Source organism: Aotus nancymaae, unplaced genomic scaffold, assembly GCF_030222135.1.
Source record: "Aotus nancymaae isolate 86718 unplaced genomic scaffold, 86718_ANA_hifiasm-v0.15.2.pri h1tg000014l, whole genome shotgun sequence".
In the NCBI taxonomy this organism is placed as follows: Eukaryota; Metazoa; Chordata; class Mammalia; order Primates; family Aotidae; genus Aotus; species Aotus nancymaae.
Window position 1 is genome coordinate 22,338,060 of NW_026988425.1, and position 14,662 is coordinate 22,352,721.

Below are 14,662 nucleotides of genomic sequence, written 5' to 3' on the forward strand. Positions count from 1 at the left end.
TTCATTGAAAGATTAAATAATGGAATAAATAAACGACTGTACACAGTTCAAGACTGAAAATCTTTTGGGAGCAAAAGTGGGTCTATTATTTTCTGTAACATATGAGGACATCAAGTGTACTTATACACTTACACATCATAAGTTCTCTATTTAGTTGAAATAAATGGAGCTATTTATATATGTTAACTCAGTTTAAATTAACAATTTAAGTAATGACTAAGAAAAAAGAGAAAAGAGTAAGCTCTGTGATTCCAGACATTTGATTAACTAGAAATCTGATTTTTCTATTCAACAAATCATATAAATCACAGGAGTTACAATAAAAGACTTAAAGTTATTATGCAATGAAAATGCTTATTGATAAATATTACTCTTAAAGACTATAGAAGCTAGAAAGTTTTTTTCAGTTTAAACTCATTGTATTTATACATATAATGAGTTCATTATTTTTATTAAAGCAGATGTCAACTTGAACTATGCAGTCAGAATAGGATTGTCAAATGTGGTAGGAAGTAAATCCATGAGGAAAAGATATTGAAGGAAAACAGTAAGTGTTACTCTTATTTTTAATATTTTTATTACTTTACATACAATGAGATAGCCCAGTGGTACTTTTAAAACTCAATATCCAAGTATCTCCATAGGGTTTGTTCAGTGTGTAACTGAATATTATATGATAGGACCTTATTTACTAAGAAAAGATGGAGAAATAATTGTATTGATTTTTTTATCTTCAAACTACTGCACAGTAAATGTTATCCTACCTTTGTGGATACAATTATAGATCATACTTCAAAGTTGTAATAATTTGAAAGTCAGAAGGGAGAGTGATGGACAAGTGGCTAGGTATATGGTCAGGATTCGTAATCAAAACGTTTTGGATTAATGTTAAATCTAGTTTATTATTATCGAATAAGCAACCTAAAGTTTCTTTAGGTTTTATGTTTGTTGGCAAAGGTGAGGGAAATTGATATTTCACATCTACCAGAGGAGTAGAGAGTTTTCACAAAGTACAGTAGTATGTTCTAGAGACTAATACATATACTTTCAAAGGAAGTTTTGGCTAAGTTGCATGTCAAACAAGTTTTTTTTTTTTTTTTTAATTGCATTTTAGGTTTTGGGGTACATGTGAAAAACATACAAAGTTGTTGCATAGGTGCATTCATGGCAGTGTGATTTGCTGCCTCCCTCCCCCTCATCCATATCTGGCATTTCTCCCCATGCTATCCCTCCCCAACTCCCCACCCCGCTGTCCCCCCTACTCCCCCGCAACAGACTCCCGTGTATAGTGCTCCCCTCCCTGTGTCCATGTGTTCTCCTTGTTCAACACCCTCCTATGAGTGAGAACATGTGGTGTTTGGTTTTGTGTTCTTATGTCAGTTTGCTGAGAATGATGGTTTCCAGGTTCATCCATGTCCCTACAAAGGACGCGAACTCCTCATTTTTAATGGCTGCATAATATTCCATGGTGTATATGTGCCACATTTTCCTTGTCCAGTCTATCATCGATGGGCATTTGGGTTGGTTCCAGGTCTTTGCTATTGTAAACTGTGCTGCAATGAACATTCGTGTGCATGTGTCCTTATAGTAGAATGATTTATAATCCTTTGGATATATGCCCAGTAATGGGATTGCTGGGTCAAATGGAATTTCTATTTCTAGGTCCTTGAGGAACAAGTTTTTAATATAAAGCTGAAGATAATGGAATTCACACGGAGTAATTTCTTGAGCTTCAACAATCTACTAATACACTGGTATATTATGTCTAAGGAGCTCTAAAATCTCAGTGGCAGTAAAACTGCACATATTATTGAGTGCCCTACCATATAAGATCTTCCCAAGAGTATATTGAGAATGGATTGAATGAAGAAAATACAGAATAATAAAGATAGAAATAAATAAGGACAGGTTTTTGGGTATTTCAGATTGACAAACAATGGAAGTAAAAAAGACAGAAGTAAATCTGGCTGGGTTGAAGTCATGCTTTGGGCAGTGCTGTGTGGGACAAGTGAGCCAAAGATGACGGTCTTTCCAAGCCAGCAGACTCAACTGGGCTCGCTAAGCAGGCAGAGCTGACTCATTTAACAAGCGGAAGAACAACAGAAATTGGTGCTTGATTACAATGCCTCAGGGCCACTTATTCTTATTTGGGGATGAGAGGAATTAAGTCACAACCTATAGTGTTTCAAAATGGTATGTCATCTGCCACTTTGAAATTAGTTTATTAATGATTTAATGAGAGGCTCTTATAGTTTCTAAATTTCAGCTCTTCCAGTTTGCATATTCATGTCTCACCAGTTGATATTCATTGAAAAAAAATCATAGTTGCAGAACTTATTAGGAAATCAGGATTTTGGCAATGGCTTTTTAAGATACGCATATCAAAAAAAGTTTTCAATATTTATCCTACAGAAATTCATTGTGTTCATTTAGTGACATAAGCCCCATGAAGGCAGGAACATTTTTCTTGTCCAGTTATTTGATGTGCATAAATCACAAAAGGTGGTAAACTATTTTCACAAATAGCATTTTTTTCTTACTATCAGCTTCAGTGTCTCATCTAGTGGTAACTGAAGAAGAAAATAATTCAGGAAACATTTCACTTTGGAAAGTAAAGCAGTTAATTATTTGAGGAAACAATATATTTTATCTCACTGTCATATCAAATTCAATTTTGATGTCACTATTTACGTTCCACTTTATAAATTAATAACGTATTTAAAAAATCAAAATCATTATAATATTTAAAGCCCTGTTAGGTGTTTGGAATCATTTGTTTAGACTTTTTTTTTTTTTTTAATTTGGAAACCCAGCAGACTTTTCCTCCTCTTCATTATCTAGCTCTCCTTTAAATTCTCAGAAAGCTAAATTATTTTATACCTGGTATCTGCCAGCAATAAAATCAAATCCATGCTTGTTTACTAGTCTTTTGTTCCTCAGTAATTTGTGTTACTAGTTGCTTCTCCTCTTTTTCTTTCATATACCTGATCCTTTTTTTTTCTTCTGATCTGTTGCCTAGTGTTAGGAGACAGTGATAATAAAAATCGCGAAAGAATAAAAATAAAAACTAAACAAAATAAAATAACAAAAACCCCTACAATGCAGAAGTTGTCTTCTGACAGCAAAATAATTACAAAGAAAAGAAAAAGTTGAAATCTGACAGGATTAGCCTGCTGACTTGCTGAGTTTATGAGCCCTGTAAAGAATAACAATGAGAGAAAAAATAGGAGAGAGACAACGTTATAAATTTTACCCACAGACTTCTTCACAGCACTTTGGGAAATAAAATCAAGTTCTGGGTACCATTAATGGTTATTGTCACAAAAGAGAACCAGTTTGCCATCTGCTTCTCTGTTCGAGATTAATAGAAACACTGGCGGTGGAGCTCTCTTTGAAATAGTTAAGTGATCTGCAGAACAATGTGAAACCCTCTGACATCTGGACATTATACTGGTACTGGCAAATATGTTTATTTAAAAACTGTTGAGTAAGTTTATCTAGCATGAGAACTAGTAACACAGTCTTCTGAGGTTCCGAATCAAAATACTAAGACTAGATCAGGTGTGTTGTGATTATAATAATGCAACATAAAGTGGAAGCTCCAAGTCAGTTCTACATGTAAGCACAGAATTCATGCATTGCCAAAAAGGGATACCAAAGAGAGCCTCACTTATGCTAGTTAGGGGGCTGGGATGTGAGACGTGGTTCTGGATTACTGTGACATAATTTGTAAAAACAAAGAAACAAACACTTGATATAGTCATCAAAGGTCTATGCCATCATGTTCTCTCCAATAGTGCTTATGTATTTATTATAGGAATTTGATGCCCATTCCAGAAAAATGGAACCACATAATATATTTTAAAATTTGGTGAAAATCTGATAAAATATGGATTTTTTAGGAATAAATTAACCTATGCATGGACACAAATATTGTCTATATAATTACAGAGAATGACTGGATCCACTAATACCTGCTCTAAGACCCTAATTTAAGTATTCCTAAGGCATACCTGTATGTTCTAATGTTTTTCTACATTTAACAATTATAATTGTTAGGACAATTGTTTATAGGACAAAACATTAATACATGATCTTATAAAAATACATCATAAATAGTTAGTTCCTAAATGGCCCACATTAAGAAACAGGCTAAAATTTTTATATCCAAACAGTACAATTTATTCCATCTTTAAAATTGACATTTTAATTAAATAGTTTATTATTTTAAATACATAGATCGCACAAACACATCAACACACATATAATCACAAACACAGCTTTCCAATTGTGGATACTATAGATCCCATAATTATTCTAAAATATATAGACCTTTATGCAAAAATAAAGTCCCAGAAAAGTATACTCCAAAATCTTGGTAGTAATTTCTGTATTTAGTCTTTTTTCCTCATCTCGATTTTTGACATTTTTTAAACTAAATATGTATCAAAATTACACTAAGATCAACCTATCTTGGTGATGTGCATTTAAACTACAGATATTTCTGAGAATTGCAAAGCATCAAGTGTCAGTGTCTACAACCGTGGTACATGGATTGTATATGGGTTGCCTTAAAGGAGACAGAAGTAATAAGAATAAACACAAACATGAATGGGAGAAAATGTGCAGATGCTGAAACCTTTATCTCATGACCAGCCACCTATACAAAGGAGAGACCAATAAGGAAGTCCCTTAGGAAGTGATGAAATTCACATCCAAGTCTCAGAAAGCACTTTCCTCTCTAGTGAATCTTATCTGAGCATGGCCATGTTCAGAGTTAAGAGCAGTTGCTATCAAATTATCAAAAGCAAAAATGAATCACATTAGGGGAAGCTTCTGGAAAGTAGGTGGGGAATAATGGAAATGAATTTGACAAAATAAGACAAGAAATAATTTTGCAGTACATAGACACCAGAGACCCGGGCAGCTGAGCATTCTTAAAGGACTAAATGAATCTTTCCTGCCATGGACTAAACTGTCCCCTGCCACAACCACCCTCAGCCCCCAACCATCAACCATCACCATCACCATGAGTGGTAGAGAAAAAAAGCTTATTATCAGTAGATTTGGGGAGTTGCCATTTACTATGTCTACATGTCTGAACACCCAAACAGAAGATACAGATTATTTAAGAAGACACATATGAATTAGAAATTAACTCCTAATAGCAGGACACTGTCTGCTATTGATCCTGACACTAAGCAAAACTGCCTGAAATGCCTGGATGCCAACATTAAAGTTGAGTACAGGTATCTAGGTCATACTGGAGGATCAGCTGGGGAGAAGGGAATAGTGAGTCAGGTAATATCGTTCCATGTTCCATAGCTCTGACTAGCACTAGCCCCAAAGGCAGCATTATCAGGTGAATTCCACTGGGAAAAATACTTTTAAGAGGTAGAAAGAAAGAGGTGACTATAGATGTTTATTAAAGGTATTTTGAAGCCTTTTATATGCCCATTATACTTTAAAGTCCTAAGTAAAACAAACAAGGAAATGTCATATATAGTACTGGTTCATAATTTTTAGAGTTGTCGCTTGCATTTTTCCTTTCATCTTTATCACTAGGGTTAATCACATCACCATTTCATAATGGGAGAATCTGAAGCACTAGAAATTTAACTGAATTGATTAGGGCCATCTGAGTTCTAACAGAGCTGGGACTCGCACCTTAGCCTTCCCAGTCCAATTGCCTATATTAAACCCACATGCCATGCTGTTTTTCATGACTATAAACCCATACAGAGATGATTTATAGTGGGGCATTCATTTTGAATATGATTAATTTCATTTTTATAAATGATTTTGGATGACTTAATCATCTGGGTATCATAATGACTGTCATTACTAAACAAATTTGCTTTTTGAAGTAGAAACAACGTGGGTGATATCTTCCTTTTCATGAGTAATTTACTGCCAAGAGGGGATTCTGTCATTATATAGTAATAATGTTCCTAAATCAATGTGCTCTAGCAACACTGGAAATTGAACTGAAATTGTCAACTAGGAACAGTCCTGATGTTCTGAAGTTTCAATAAAAGTAATTAAAGGACAATAGCATTAGCTAAGTTGTTGAGTGCCTTTTAAACACATCTTCAAGTATTAAGTACTGCTGAACACCAAGGCTATTTTTTTAAAGATAGGTACACATATAGATGCATTTTGCATTTAAGCTTCAGATATTTCTGTGAATTGCCATGCATCAAGTGTCTACAACCCTGGTACATAGACATTATATTGCAACTGGCAAAGATATTTATTTAAAAACTGTTGAGTTAGTCTATCTAGCATGAGAACTAGTAACACAGTCTACTGAGGATCAGAGTCAAAATATTAAGACAATATTAGGTGTGTCATGATTATAATAACGCAACATAAAGTGGAAGCTCAAAGTCAATTCTACACATAAGCACAGAATTCATGTTACATAGAGGCATTGTCAAAATATGTATATATATATATTTTTAAACATATATATATCTAAAATATATCTATAAAATATGTATTTATATATCTTTATATATATATGTATAACTATCTTTAAATCTCTTTTAAAATGAAAACATAGCGATAACTTTTAAAATGAATCTGGCTTTCTTATGTAAATGCACACTGAGAGTACTTAAAAAGCTGTGCTAAGGAAGACAGACCTGCTCCCAGATCTCATTCAGATCATCACTCAGTATCCAAACTTCCATAATCTTGACATTCTTAGCACCTGATGGGGCTCCCGGGGTGATGTCCATGGGTTTGAATGTGAACTGAACAACAAACAAATCCCTATACTAATACTTACATATATACTGAAACATACACATGCACAAATGTGTAGTGTAAAATGACTCAAATATTTATGACTAAACAATAGAGGTTGGGAAACATAAAGGCACAGAAATAATCTTTGGAGTGGGTTATCCTACAGGTTAAATGAATGGTCAGATTGCATATGCCATTACTGGCCTTCTGAGAACGATGTGCTAAGTAAGCAAATCATCAGTTATTCTTTTCATATTAAGTGAAAGAAATACAAAATAGAAGCAGATAGAGCAGTCAGACGAACTTTGTATGTTAAAAACGCAAAATCATTCCTGCTAAAAGACTAAACAGGAGCCTTTTCCAAAAATGCATTCATTTTAAGCTCTGTAATATCAAAATCTGTTTGTGGTATTTATGTTAACTTGGGGAGAGAATAGCAGTATTTTCTAAATATGAAAGTCCCTAATAACAACCTATGAAGCCATACAGTTTTAAAAACTTTATTTATCTGACATTATAAATTAGTATAATTTATATCACGTTTAGATAACAAGGGTTTTAAATTATGCAGCTTATCTGAACTCAAAGCCAACCATGTTGTCATTTTAAAATGTGTTAATCATTCCATTTACAATGAGTATGTAATATGAATAAAAGCTGCATTCACACGGTCCCTGGGATTTAAATACAATTTGCTTAACCTCCTATCCATGTTCTGGAGTAGTTCACCTGGGCCTCCACATTTGTTTGTTAATTCTCAGATTGATTAATTTTTATGGTGGCTCAAGGTTTTGAATTATTGCAATAAATATACCTGATGTATACATATGGATAACTGAGTCTTAAATAATTTACATATCTCATTATATTTGTTCAGGTCATATTGTTAATTGGTGCTGAACCCTGGTTAACTCCAAGTATATCTTGGTATAAAACCCATACTCTTAGCAATTTCAATCCTATTTTGATTAAGAGAATTTGTCTAAGATCTCAAGGACCCAGTGATTCCCTTGGTGAGATGAACTGTGTTGTGTTATGTTTATAACTAAAAACAAGATTGTGTATAAGTGTCAATTGGTGCTTTGAGAAAAATGTTTGCTATGGAGAAATTATTAGTAGCAACTAAAATAAATTTTTAAAATATAGCTTCAGTGGTGTTATCTTGCAATTAATTTTTGAATAATTGAAGACTGGCTGAATGGACCCTTTCCAAATATTTGTTTATGTGTAGTTAGCTAGCTATATATAATAATTAGGTGTAGCTACCTCTCTACCTAACTAGTTAAAGACAGAGACAGCCAGATAGAGATATTGTTTATATTTTCTACCATTAAAAAGGAGGCAAATTGATAGTATAAATACTTGTATCTGACAAGCCAAAAGTGAATGTGGTGGAAACAGGAAAGATCAGCAGAATTACAAAACTGTCTAGGTTGGAGATTCCCATGAGAGATGTGTGCATTATTTATTCTTGCAGCTACTGTCAATTATTTCTGATTTCTAGTGTTTACTTATATGTCTGTTTCTATCAAGGTAGACATTTGATGACTATTTTAAAATTGACATATTGAAAGAGATTGCATAGGCTTCAAAGTTGTCTGCTCACAGAAGATCCTTATCAAACGATCAAATGTTAACTCAGTATCCCAAATAGAAGATAGTTAATCCATAAAATAATACCATTATGATTTGTAAAAATAAAAATTTCAGTTAACATAAAAAGTTATTTACTTAATGAAGGATGGAGAAAATGATTGTCAATGTATTACTATATTAGTCTGTTTTTGTATTTTACAATAAAAAGTGAGCACTTTCATATTAATTTAAGTAAAAAGCATTGGATTGATATAAGAAAGTACTCTATTCCCAAGGGGGATATATAAGCCAATGAGCAGTTAATATTTTTATATTATTAATAGGTATAAATTGATCAATTTTTCCCTCAGGTGTAGAATAAACATGAAGGTGTACATTACTTGCATTTCAATATGAGACACAGAAAGATAAAATAGAACAGGTAGATGATAAAGTCATAAAAGCAGACTTTGTCCTGATAAAACTTCTTATTTAAAAAATGCATGTTTCCTTGTCAAAAATTTGTAACGTTATAAAAATTCACGAGCATTTCTGCTTGGTATTTAATGTACATTTCATTAAATATGAGTTTTAAACATATGATTAATATTGTTAACTGCAGCTCATTCTCTCCTGCTAAAGTGCCTTGAAAAACCTAAACAATGTTAAATAGTTTTCTGTGGAGGTACATCACTGTTTCATCGATGACATTTCCTTAAAAAATGCTAACAACAGGCTGGGCTCGGTGGCTCAGGCCTATAATCCCAACACTTTGGGAGGCTGAGGTGGGCAGATCACCTGAGGTCAGGAGTGTGAGACCAGCCTGGCCAACATTGCAAAAACTTGTCTCTTCTGAAAATACAAAAATTAGTCTGGCATAGTGGCACGGGCCTGAATCCCAGCTACTTGGGAGGCTGAGGCAGGAGAATCACTTGAACCTGGGAGGTGGAGGTTTCAGTGAGCTGAGATTTGCCACTGCACTCCAGCCCAGAGAACAGAGCGAGAGGACTCTGCCTCCAAAAAAAAAAACCAACAGGCCCCCACTTTGAATGAATTTGACAATGGCTGGTGTTTCAGGTCCGTTGTGTTGAACACTTCACAACAATCTGGAGTGACATGAATCTGTATAATTTAGCAACACAATGTACATGATTGAGCCTAAAAATGAATAAAAATGAACACTCTCCTATGTTCTTTTCCAAATGTGGCTCATGGCCTACTGGTAGAAAGTTACTAAATTCATCAGAAATTGTGAAAAGCAGAAAGCATTACAGAGAAAGTTCACTTAGAATTTAACTAAATGTGATTTGTCTCACCCACGGTGACAAGAGTGACAAAGCAAGATTTTCTTATGCTGCTTTGTCAAGCCAATAAATACACTGATGCAGTTCATATTAATTGATTCACGAAATTCTGTTAGAATGGTTCACAAAATTCCTAACTACAAAGTAGCTGTTTAATTTATATCAGAAATCTATTATTCATAACAAAATTTCAACATATTATATTTTTTCCTAGTAGATATTTTAAAAACTTACTTATTATACCTCAGAAATAAATGAAGTTCTGTGTTTAATAGACATATATTTTTAACAGAAAATTTTAGAGATTGTAAAGAGAAAAATTGGCAACTAAATAATTAAGATGTACCACAACTGAATCCACAAATAAGTAATAATAATGTCTTTACAAATTTCTTAAATTTATTAATATGCAAAACAAATGAAGAAATGCATATGGTCTTTATCAGCATGTGTCTTTCCAGGTTTATATCACATTATTAAAGGTTTTGATCTTTTAATGGCAGTTAATCCATTGGGAAACACAATACTTAGGGAATGCCAACAATCATTAAATTACATGCCAACGAGACTTCTTACATTGGCAGAGTATGATAAATATGCATATCAGGCCTATTAAATGGCAAGAAGAAGATATTTCGGTTCCTCTAAACAATCTTTTACATAGCTAGTCTCTACTGATTGAAACCATCTTCAAATATGTAAAATATTGATATTTAATAATCTTTTGCTTTCTTTTCTCTGAGGATGTATGTCCTTGGAAAGCTGACAGATAACAATGGCAGAGAGCCTTGATTACATTTATTTGCCTATATTACAGTTTGTTATTTAAATATTCCTAAGTGAAACAAGAATCTCACAGATCCAAAGCACTAAAAAATGCATCTTTTGGGAAGTGAAGACATGATGTTGTGTCACAAAAAAATGCATTGAGTAGAAATGGAGGCAATGCCTGGATCATCTTCAATCAAATCACCTAAAATATGATCATCTTTTATTAGATAACTGAGCATAAACTAAACCAAAGGAACTGATTTCTTAATAAGCTGATATTCTGCCAACAATCACATTGGTTTTGTTTGATAGTTTTCATAAACATGGCCTTTTACCCTGTGGCCTTATAAAGGCCTTGCCTTCATGCTCCTCCCCTCATTCTCCTACCTCACTAGGCTGCCATGGGGTCTGTAGTCTGCAGCGATGCAGGTGTTGAAAGTGGTACCAAGAGAGACATTCGTGGTTTCCAATTTAATACGGTCTAGTTTTAAAAGATAAGATTGTATGGCTTTGTGCAAAATAAAAAACAGATTGCATGGCCCTGGAAAAATGAAATCATAGTGTTTTGTCTTGTTTTAAGGATATTATTCATTACAGGTTAGTGAGGTTGGGAGGAAAAGAAGGAGGGGAAGAAAGGAAGTCCATGTGCCCTTAATAGGAATGATGGGAAGAAAAGACAATGCTTTCATGAGTGATGTAAACAAATGGATTCAAATATTAACTAGAAAGATTCCTAGGTGAATCATATATAATATAAGGAGATCTGATATACAATTTAATTTTGTGTATCTCCTGGGAAATAACTTACTTAGTTCATGACAGATTTGAAGTGACTCTTCAGCAGTTGGGGTTCACCTGGGAGCTTTTCCATGTGGCAATCTGTGGCAGGAAGTAGAGAGTCTTATATTGGTTGAAGATGATTACAGGAGAGAAAAATAAGTGAAGGAGAATGGAGGATCAAAGTGAGGAATATTTATAAAAATTGTGTGGGAAAAAAACTTTGATTTAGGACCCTTGCTACCCAGAAGACTGCTAATCACTACCTAATAACTGAATGAATGAATGAATGAATGGTTTCAGAAAGTGTTATAAATGAATAATGGACCAATGTTACCTTAACATCATGCTGTTTCTATATAAACAATTTGTGAATTTTTTCTGTGATCAGATGGCTTCTTTCTTAATGGGGCAGAATTTGAACAGGTGTATCTGGGGCTAAAGGCATTCTGAAGGTAGAAGAAAGCAGGTCAATAACAAAATTCAAGCATTTCAAAATTTTGTTGACACTGACATAAATGTAAACACTCATCAAAGAGAGAAAGCAACCATAGAAGAAGCTGATTTTCTCCCTAAATAGAAACATAATAAGGAATATTTCAATGTAAAGTGTAGACTAACAGTGGAACAGATTCTCTTTCTTCTAAGTTCACTCAACTGCATGACATAAATATTTCCTTTTATGTCACGCTGAGAATTTTATTTTTTACCCAGATTTGGTATATTTCCCTCTCTGCTAAAAGACATGGCCATTGACTAAATTTCTAAGGGTATAAGTGTACACAATTTTGATGGTGTGAATCTTGCTTTTCCTTATTAATGGCTGATAATTTGAAATAATAGTACAGCTCAGGTCTAAGCTGTTTTTCAAATACGTAGAGAAAATGGGTATAGTTAATAAATGCTACTGTGCTAGTAAAATCATCTCATCTCTAATTTTTCAATAATGTACTTGGTTTGTAATATTTAGAAAACAATGTTGACAGAGATATCCACTCAATGGTACTGTTAAATGACTTCTAGATGCCCAGCTCCTGGCATACACAAGATAAATCAGCTATCTATGTCATTTTCAAAGAGCTTATAGTCCTTAAGAAGATAAATTATACACATAAATAAGCATATGATAAATAGTTACTAATAAACGTCACAATGTGAGCAAAATGGAAAAATTCTATGGATGCTTAGAGGAAAGTTAACTGGCTAGATTACTTAAATCTCCTTGGAGAAAAGTTTTCCTCTTGTAGAAATGAACATCACTTTGCTTTCAGAATTAACTGATCTATAAAAACTCAACAACTGTCTTGTAGCTGTTATTTTTAATAATAGACCACCAAGAAAAAGTCTTCAACATCAGTATCATACCAGTTAACTTTAAGATGTGGCAGCTAAATGGAAAACGAACAAATCAAAATTATTCTAAATTATTGTATTAATTAGAAAAAGAACAGAGGCAGAGGAGCGTTGCATTTTATTTTTCATTCAAGGAATACCTAGTGAGTATTTTTCAACTGAAGCGGCATGAAAAATAAAACTTCTCAGTTTATTAAATAAAAAATATTGTTTATTTATCTAAAAAAATTATTCTTTTTTAAAACCATGTGCGTCAATTCTCCAAATAAATCCCCTTTAATATACCTATATGTCTCTTTACATATAGATAGTAAGTATAGAGATAGGTAAGTATATTGACTGATAGACAGAAATCCTGTTGGTTTCTCTGAAGAACTCTCTGACATAACGTTTTTGTCCTTAATCACTTACTGTTACCTGCGAAAGGTTCTTCTGGAGATAAAATTTAGAAAATTTATTCTTCTGGAATTTTACGCATAATGAATTTGTTTTGCTTACATTAACCTCTCATTTTGAGACTTCAGAAAATGAATCAGTTCTGACTTTTGTTCATACTTTTTCATATGTTGACAGATGCATAATAGCTTGTATTCATTTATCGTGGAATGGATGGATGGGAGGATGGTTAGAGTAATAAATAAAATTCAGCTGAATATTAATCTTATTGCCTTACTTCTAGCTTCATAGTTTAGATAGAGTATATTCATTTAATAGGAAACAAATGTGAAGATCATTTGAATACAACTTAATGGAGTACTAATCAGTGCTGTATTGAGTATAATCTGTTGTCTAGGCTGGAGTGCAGTGGTGTGCTCCCAGCTCACTGCAACCTCAACCTACCAGGCTTATGTGATCCTCTCAAGTCAGCCTCCCAAGTAGCTGGAACTATAAGGAGTCTGCCACCATATCTGGCTAACTTTTCTCTCTCTCTCTCTTTTTTTTTTTTTTTTTTTTTTTTTTGTAGAGACAGGGTTTCATCATGTTTCCCATGCTGGTTTCAAACTCCTGGACTCAAGAGATGTGCCTGCCTCAGTGGATGGATATGTAAATAATAACTGCTGATTAATAATAAATATGTATTTAGTTTTAATTTCACATATCTAAAACAATTTGCCTTAACGTATGTCTATAGAAATAGAAGACTAAACAAGTTACATTTCACTTTTTTATTCATTTAGTATTCATATAAATGCTTGATGATTATAATTAACCTTCATATTTCTAGTGATAATGCACAACTAAGTAAAAGGTTGACCTCAAAATGTGCTGAGATTTAGGGTGTGAGCTACCGCTATTAACCTTTATCCTTTTTTTAAAAACATCTTTTAGTGGCTCACACCTTTAATCCCAGCACTTTGGGAGGCCGAGGCAGGGAGATCACTTGAGGTCAGGAGTTCAAGACCAGCCTGGCCAACAGGGTGAAATCCCATCTACTAAAGATACAAAAATTAACAAGGGTTGGTGGTGCGGACCTGCAATCCCAGCTACTCAGGAAGCTAAGGTAGGAGAATCGCTTGAATCTGTGAGGCAAAGTTTGCAGTGAGCCAAGATCACACCATTGAACTACAGCTTGGGCCACAGAGAAAGACTGTCTCAAAAAATAAATAAATAAATTAATTAATTAAAAGTAAAATAAAATAAAAACATCTTTTGAAATTTGATGTCCCTCATACCTGTCTTAACAAATGTTTAGAGACAAAACACTTTATTTTGTTTCATATGCTAAAAGCTGAAGATAAGGAAACATTTTTGTTTAACTATTTAAGTAAATGTTACAATGTTATTTTTTAATATGTAAACAGGATTGAATGGAAAAATACTGTCTAATAACTCAGAAAAAAATGAGTCTTTCTTTAAAGACACTTTAAACACATTTTCTCACCATATTTTTTTCTAGAAAACAGACATAAAAGTGTCACCCCAAAGAGAGCACCATATATTAAAAAATATATACAGACAGAAAAAAAATCAACTTATGCCTTTAAGATTTCACATTTTAAAGAAGCAGCTTTATTTGACTTATTAAATGCATTTTAAAGTTTATGTAATCAATTCTCCTGCACAAAATGAAAGCATCAATATATTTGAAGGACAGAGGAGATGCCACCATTTTACCCTAATCTCAGAGT

The 14,662-nt window shown here is 33.4% G+C and overlaps 1 protein-coding gene across 5 annotated transcripts in view; it reads right to left on the reverse strand.

The window, feature by feature from the left end:
- The window catches only part of CDH12 (cadherin 12), a 1,114,509-nt gene that overhangs the window by 604,959 nt on the left and 494,888 nt on the right, over positions 1-14,662 (reverse strand). The window contains exon 3 of one of the 5 annotated variants that reach the window (XM_064375903.1): positions 11,212-11,282. The exons of the other annotated variants lie outside the window; for them this stretch is intronic. The gene's annotated coding sequence lies outside the window, so the exon portion shown is untranslated. The remainder of the gene's footprint in view (positions 1-11,211; positions 11,283-14,662) is intronic. 5 annotated transcript variants of the gene reach the window in all.